At 31.7% G+C, this 6,483-nt stretch overlaps 1 non-coding gene across 1 annotated transcript; it reads right to left on the bottom strand.

Annotated features, from left to right (window-relative positions):
- Nucleotides 1-5,842: 5,842 nt before the first annotated feature.
- Trnaf-gaa lies at nt 5,843-5,915 on the bottom strand. Its single transcript has one exon. It is a non-coding gene; the product is annotated as a tRNA-Phe (tRNA).
- Between the last annotated feature and the right edge of the window lie 568 nt (nt 5,916-6,483).

Raw genomic sequence — 6,483 nt, 5'->3', positions numbered from 1 at the left:
AAGGGGGGAGACAAAAGTTATCCAGAAGAATAGTTTTCAGATGGGGGTATTTGAAGTTGTTATAGTCCTCGGGGTACTAAGCCGTACGAATGAACAGCTGTCTATTATTGGTCTAGTTATCCGATTGATAATTCAAAATCCACGCTTGCGCACTACGCTTCTGCTCGTCTAACTGAACGACTTTTCTTCAGTATTGCTCAAATTCCTTCAGTAGATTTATATACCTATTTCACCGGCTCGGCTTCACAAAATGCAATTAGACGATATACGGTAATCGCAAAACAATTTCCGATGTACGTGATCAACTTCGAGTGACAAGCGATGGCGACAGCGCTGCCAGATTGTAATGGATTTACTGGACGAATCATAATGTAAAATTGGGAAACAATTTATTTATTATATCATTTTTTAAAGATTTTTACGTTTTATTTTTAATTTAATAATTAATATTTTATATTAATTTAATATTTAAACTAGTCCATTATGAAGAGTATTCTAAGCGTTATTTTGAGTTATTTATTTATTTATTGATGGACAACTTACAACACCACAAGTGGTAATAATAGGTAAGTAAGAAGGTGCCATTAATGGCACAAACTTCAAACTTATTACTTATAATCACAGAATTTACTAAAAACTAACGTAGAAATAACTTTGAAATACTAACGTGCTTACCAATCAAACTTACTTCTCTAGCTGCAATCAAGGGTAATAAAGCACCTTTATTGTCACGTTCTCGTTCCAAATACTTTATCAGAGAAGCTACAAGCTCTTTGCCTCGACTCTTTAAATGCTTCGGCATATTTTCAACACACAATTTCAAGAAATGCAATACAATAACTCGAAAGTTTAATTCTTAAAAGAACTGTTTGTAAGAATTTTGATATATTTCCGATTTCGTGAAAATGAAGAACAAATTTTAAATTTCAATAACAGCTACCTAAATCCATTGTATGTTAAACCAAAATAAAATTTGACTTATATAGGGTGAGACAAAATTAATATTCAACATTGGTCACTTCTAAAAGCAAGTTACTCCTTTATTTTAAATGAAACCCCCAGTATATTATTCCGATATTCAATGGAGAATACTTCCTTTGTTATTGACTCTATAAAGTGATTCTCTTTTCAAAAGATGTTTTCATGTTAAAATTCATATTATGTGAAATTCTACTTCGAAAGGCAGCCACAATCATTTCTCTTATATATGTTGTCTACCAGTGCCACCAGTGGTGACGCTAGAACTTTTTTTGGGGGGGAGGAGGACAAACAATTTTCCAAACTTCCTACTTTTTTTAGAGGCCATAATACATGTAATAATGTATCGTGATAGGAATAAAAACCCTTGTTTTAAATAAATTGTTTTATTAATTTAAAATTTAAATTTAACATTATTGAACATTATAACATGCATAAATAATTATTGTTATGACAACTCTAAAATTAAAATAAAATCGTACCATCCTTAATATTTTATTTAATAATTAGCGTGTACCACTTCGTTCGCGTCGAATTAATCATTTGTAATGGTGATGATAAAGCAAAGCAAGAATTTCCATTAACATACAAACTGGATAATTTTTTCTCACATTTATGTCAGCATGAGAAAAAATAATATGGCGATATTATTATATAACTTGGTAATATTTGAGGGGTAGTTTCATCTCGTTGGAATTTGACTTTCGAAAAATCCGTTTGCCAAAAATAAGCTTTTTACGTCAAGCCGTTCAAGCAGAATCGTGGTTAAGAAATTACCCAACTTTTTGGAACACCCTGTATGATTTTTAAAAAATTTCAAAATATGTAAAAACCAAATAAAGTATGCTTGTCCAAGCGTTTTCCCGAAAGACTAACCGTTTTTTAAATAACAAATATTGTAATATTTGAGGGGCGTTTTCACCCTCTTGGAATTTGAGATTCGAGAAATCTCTCCTTATCGAACCTCTACACACCACAGTCAATCCGTTTGCCAAAAATCAGCTTTAAACGTCAAGCAGTTTAAGCAGAATCGTGTGATTACTCAATGGTCATATTTTATGAAACACCCCGTATAAATTATATTATTATATTATAAAAATCTTAAAATATGTAAAACAACAAAATAAAATATACGTGTTTAAGAGTTTTTCCGAAAAACTCACCGGTTTTTAAATAAAAAATATTTTAATATTTGAGGGATAGTTTCACCCCCTTAGAATTCGAGATTCGAAAAATCCCTTCTTATCGAACTTCTACACCCTAAAGTCAATCTGTTTCCCAAAAATCAGCTTTTTACGTCAAGCGCTTTAAGCAGGATCGTTATTAATCAATTACCAGATTTTTCGAAACACGTTGTATACATTTTTAAAAAATCTTATAATATGTAAAAAAATAAAATAAAATATACGTGTTTAAGCGTTTTTTCGGAAACTTGACCGTTTTTTAAATAAAAAAATATTGTTTTTTAAATTTTTAAATTTGAGGGGTGGTTTCACCCTCTTGGAACGGGAATTTCGAAAAATCCCTTGTTATCGAACTTCTACACCCTAGAATCAACATGTATGCCAAAGTTGAGCTTCTTACGTTGAGTGGTTTGAGCAGTATGTCGTGCAGTATGTCAGTCACTTAAGGATTTTATACATATATTATAGTATAGACTAGTCGTCTGGTCTTCAAAGTGGCCCAAGTTGTTATTATTTTTTGTAAATCTAAGTTGATGGCAATATCCGCTTCACATTAGTGCAGCGGCAATTTTTTATTTTTATTTTTGACAAATTTGGGATTTAGACGTCGCGTTGTCATCACTAATTTCCCAACTCAATTATACATTGGGGGGGGGGCATCCCCCCCCCCCATAGCTTCACCACTGTTGTCTACAATACTTCGAACACTGTCTAACATATCCCCATAAAAAAGTCCATACTAGATAAATCAGGAGCATTTAAGTATTCTATAAATTGGCGAATGCACACTGCAGACTCCAACTATTAGAATCATATCAATTCTCTCTGATGTAGTTTCCATTTTCGGTAAATTTCTGAGAATTTTTTGTGTTTTAACTGACACAAAATGATAACTAGTTGTTAAAGTTGAACTAATTTGACAGCTATATGTTGAAGGAACGTCAGCCGGCAGCCCATATCACAGCCACCCTTAGATTTTATTAAAAATAAAGATCTATATTGACACTAAATCATAAAATAATGAAAATATCTAGGAAAATCTTTGTTTGAGGCGTAGGCAACCTTAATAGTATTTTGAAGAGACATGAATTCACCATTGAATGTCGAAATAACATACTGGGTGTTCCATTTTCCTTTAAAAGCTCTCTTTAAAAGAGTTTTAAAGAGAGCTTTTAAAGGTAACCAATAACCAATGTTCAATATTAATTTTGTTTCGCCTAACTTTTTGGGACAAGTTTTAATTTGATTTAAAGTACAATAGTTATTTTAACTGTATATTAGGATATATAGGTGTGATATAGGGTAAATTCCAATTGAAGTAGCTTTTATTGAAATTTAAAAATTGTTCTACATTTTTAGAAAATGTTAAATGTGTCAAAAACCTTACATTTTAGTCATATACTTCTAATAAAACTCACCTTTATTTTTCTCCTAGAATCCGAAAATCAATTAATATGTAGGGTGTTCCGTTAGAAAAAAAAACAATTTTGATGTGTAACTTTTTTTCTGTCCACCCTGTAGAATTCTCTATATTAAAAAAAATGCTCTAAATTAACCTACACAAATTTTAACTTCCTTGGAGCCTCCGCGTCGTATGAGAGGCGGAGTAGAGACCACCCCAGGGGTGGATGGGGAAGTGGAAACCGGCCCGGGAATAACAGGCAACCGGCCCAAATCCACAAAAACAAAACGTCCATAACGAAGAAATATATTTTATTTATTAATATATAAGTAAGGGGGTGATTTTTATTCGGGTAAAAAAAAATCTTTTGCCTCCGTGTTTTTTAAAAAATTCAAATTGTCTTGATCCAAATTTTATAAAGATCGATATCAACGGTCATCTGAATTTTTACTACAAAATGGCTCAGTTTCACAGGGTTCTACTGTTTTATTTCCATTATCGATAACGGTAATTTGATCTTGAATATGCTACGATTTTGAATCACGGTTTTGAGAAACTTTAAGACTTCCTGATTCATTCAGTCCACCTGGCCCAATCCTTTGTGAAATACATTGTTTTTAGCTTTTCAGGTACCTATAAAATTTCTTACACAATGTAGAAAGAAATTCTCTCTTTTTTGGTACAGCAGCAGCCTCATCGTGTATACGTGTTTTAATTTTTAGTATAATTCTCAACACGTAACTTTTTCTCGTTTCTCCATTGGGCATCTTGTATGATAATACCATAACTCGAACGAAGAAACCCTAGGCAATACATAGGCAGTGGATATAAATGTGTTCTGAGGTAGATGCTATGTTACGGTCCGTAATAAGAATATTTGTATTTTCGAGACATATTATTAATATTTAATTATCTAATCTAGTTTAAACCTTATTTAACTCTTCTCTGCTGTCTCACTAATTTTTAGGAAATTTATTTTAGCAACATTTAAAACAACAATTTAGACTTGACTTTTAGTTCTCAGACTTGGTTTCTCAGTTCGTCTCCAATTCAAACCAAGCATCATATCCGTCAACCGCAGAGTTCTTAGATCGAGACTATTTAGGTTTACCTAATGATATTTACTCTTTTTTATGTTGTACGCCCGAGTCTTTATTAGTTATTAATAGAAGAATAGTGGTAAAACTATACAGGGTGAGTCTTAAAAAGTGCAAATATTTTCAGGGGTGGTATATTTCGACCTCAGGAACACGTCTATGAAGTTTTTTGGCAAAAAAAAGATGTTGAAAATCGTGTATTTTCTTTTAAATTTTCCTGTATATTTTAGAAAACTTTTTAGAAGTTCCTGTTCACTGCAAATTTTCCCACGGTATAGTTTCTTAATCTTCGGTCTTAATCTTTGAAAAGAGATGCAAATACAGAAAAATTTCGGTAGCACTCAAATTTTTTAAAAATAAATCAATTTTTTTTTAATTTCCAGACTTTCATTTTGGTCAATTTTGGACTTATTTGAAACACGGTAAAGAGAATATATTATGTTTCTTTTATTGAGATCTACCAGCCCTGAAAATATTTGCACACAGCAGCACAAAAATACGGTGTGCTTATAGACTCATCTTATATAATAAAACAATTCAAACGGAACAACAAACAACAGATGTTATTAAAATTAGAAGTCTCAGAGAAAGACATCTAACAATAGTTATTTTACTAATTGGTGTTTATGTTTAAAAGCAACTGACGATTATATTGATGCAAATTGATTAATTAGTTAGGCAGTCACTAAGAATCTAATGTAAAACTTTAGTTAGAAGATTAGCCATTTAATTTTTGCTAAGCCCATCTTTTTTTGAGCTCTGATCGGGACCCACCACTTTGAGCTCTGATCTTCCCTCCGGCCCACCAGGAATTTTTCCGTTTTCCAATATGGCCCACCCACCCCTGGACCACCCTGTATATGATAATTATAAATCAATGTTTACAATTGAAATAATATTTTTTGTGCCAATTTAATTTATATCATAAATTTAAACCAAAGAAGACGCTAGCCGCTCAATGAAAAGTTTTTCCGCTAAACTGAAAAAAAAACGCAGATCTAGTGGGAAAACCGCTAAGTTGACAACGCTGCGTTCACCTCTCGCCTCACATTTATTTAACATAAATCATAACTGTAAAATATTTTGAAGTTTTTAATTACTTTGTATCCGTTTGGAATTATTCCTTCTTTATAAAATTTCATCATTATGTTTTATCATTATGTAAAAAAAATAAAAAAGTGTGCCGAAACCCGGGATCGAACCAGGGACCTTTAGATCTTCAGTCTAACGCTCTCCCAACTGAGCTATTTCGGCTACAATATTAAAGGTTGTCCTTGCATGTAATAAAAAGATATACGATTCAGAAACGGCTTGGAAAAGTTGGAACGCAAAGATATTAAATTATATTTAATTTAATTTTTCTTTATTTTTTTAAATCATTTCTTAATCGTATATCTTTTTATTATTAATTATTTTAATTTATTTAATTTTTTTTTCGATCGTCGTTCGAAAGCCATTTTTTTCTTTGTTTTTTTCATGTGGTACCTACCAGGGACGCATATACGGGAATGGTAATGCCGGTAATGGGAGTAATTACCCCTCCCAGGAAGAAATTTATAAGTTAAAATGTGGGGGGTATAAGATAAAATTTCCACAAAAAAAATAAAACCAATCGAAATAGGTATAGGAAATCCAGAGCAATTCAAGTTTATTTGTTCTCTGTCACAATCAATATAAATACCAGATAAATACCTTTCAAAGCAAATTTAATTTAAATTTACTACTTTAAATTGTTTATTACGTCACTCGATCGAATAGTATGTAAGTAACTCGTAAGGTCGCGGTGATTAACCTTAGAAAAAAAAATAATTTTTCTTCGTTT

The sequence above is a fragment of the Sitophilus oryzae genome, unplaced genomic scaffold (assembly GCF_002938485.1).
Source record: "Sitophilus oryzae breed Bouriz unplaced genomic scaffold, Soryzae_2.0 scaffold_649_pilon_pilon, whole genome shotgun sequence".
Lineage (NCBI taxonomy): Eukaryota > Metazoa > Arthropoda > Insecta > Coleoptera > Curculionidae > Sitophilus > Sitophilus oryzae.
Note: the sequence above shows the minus strand (reverse complement) of the source record. Positions and strands in the feature narration are given on the sequence as shown.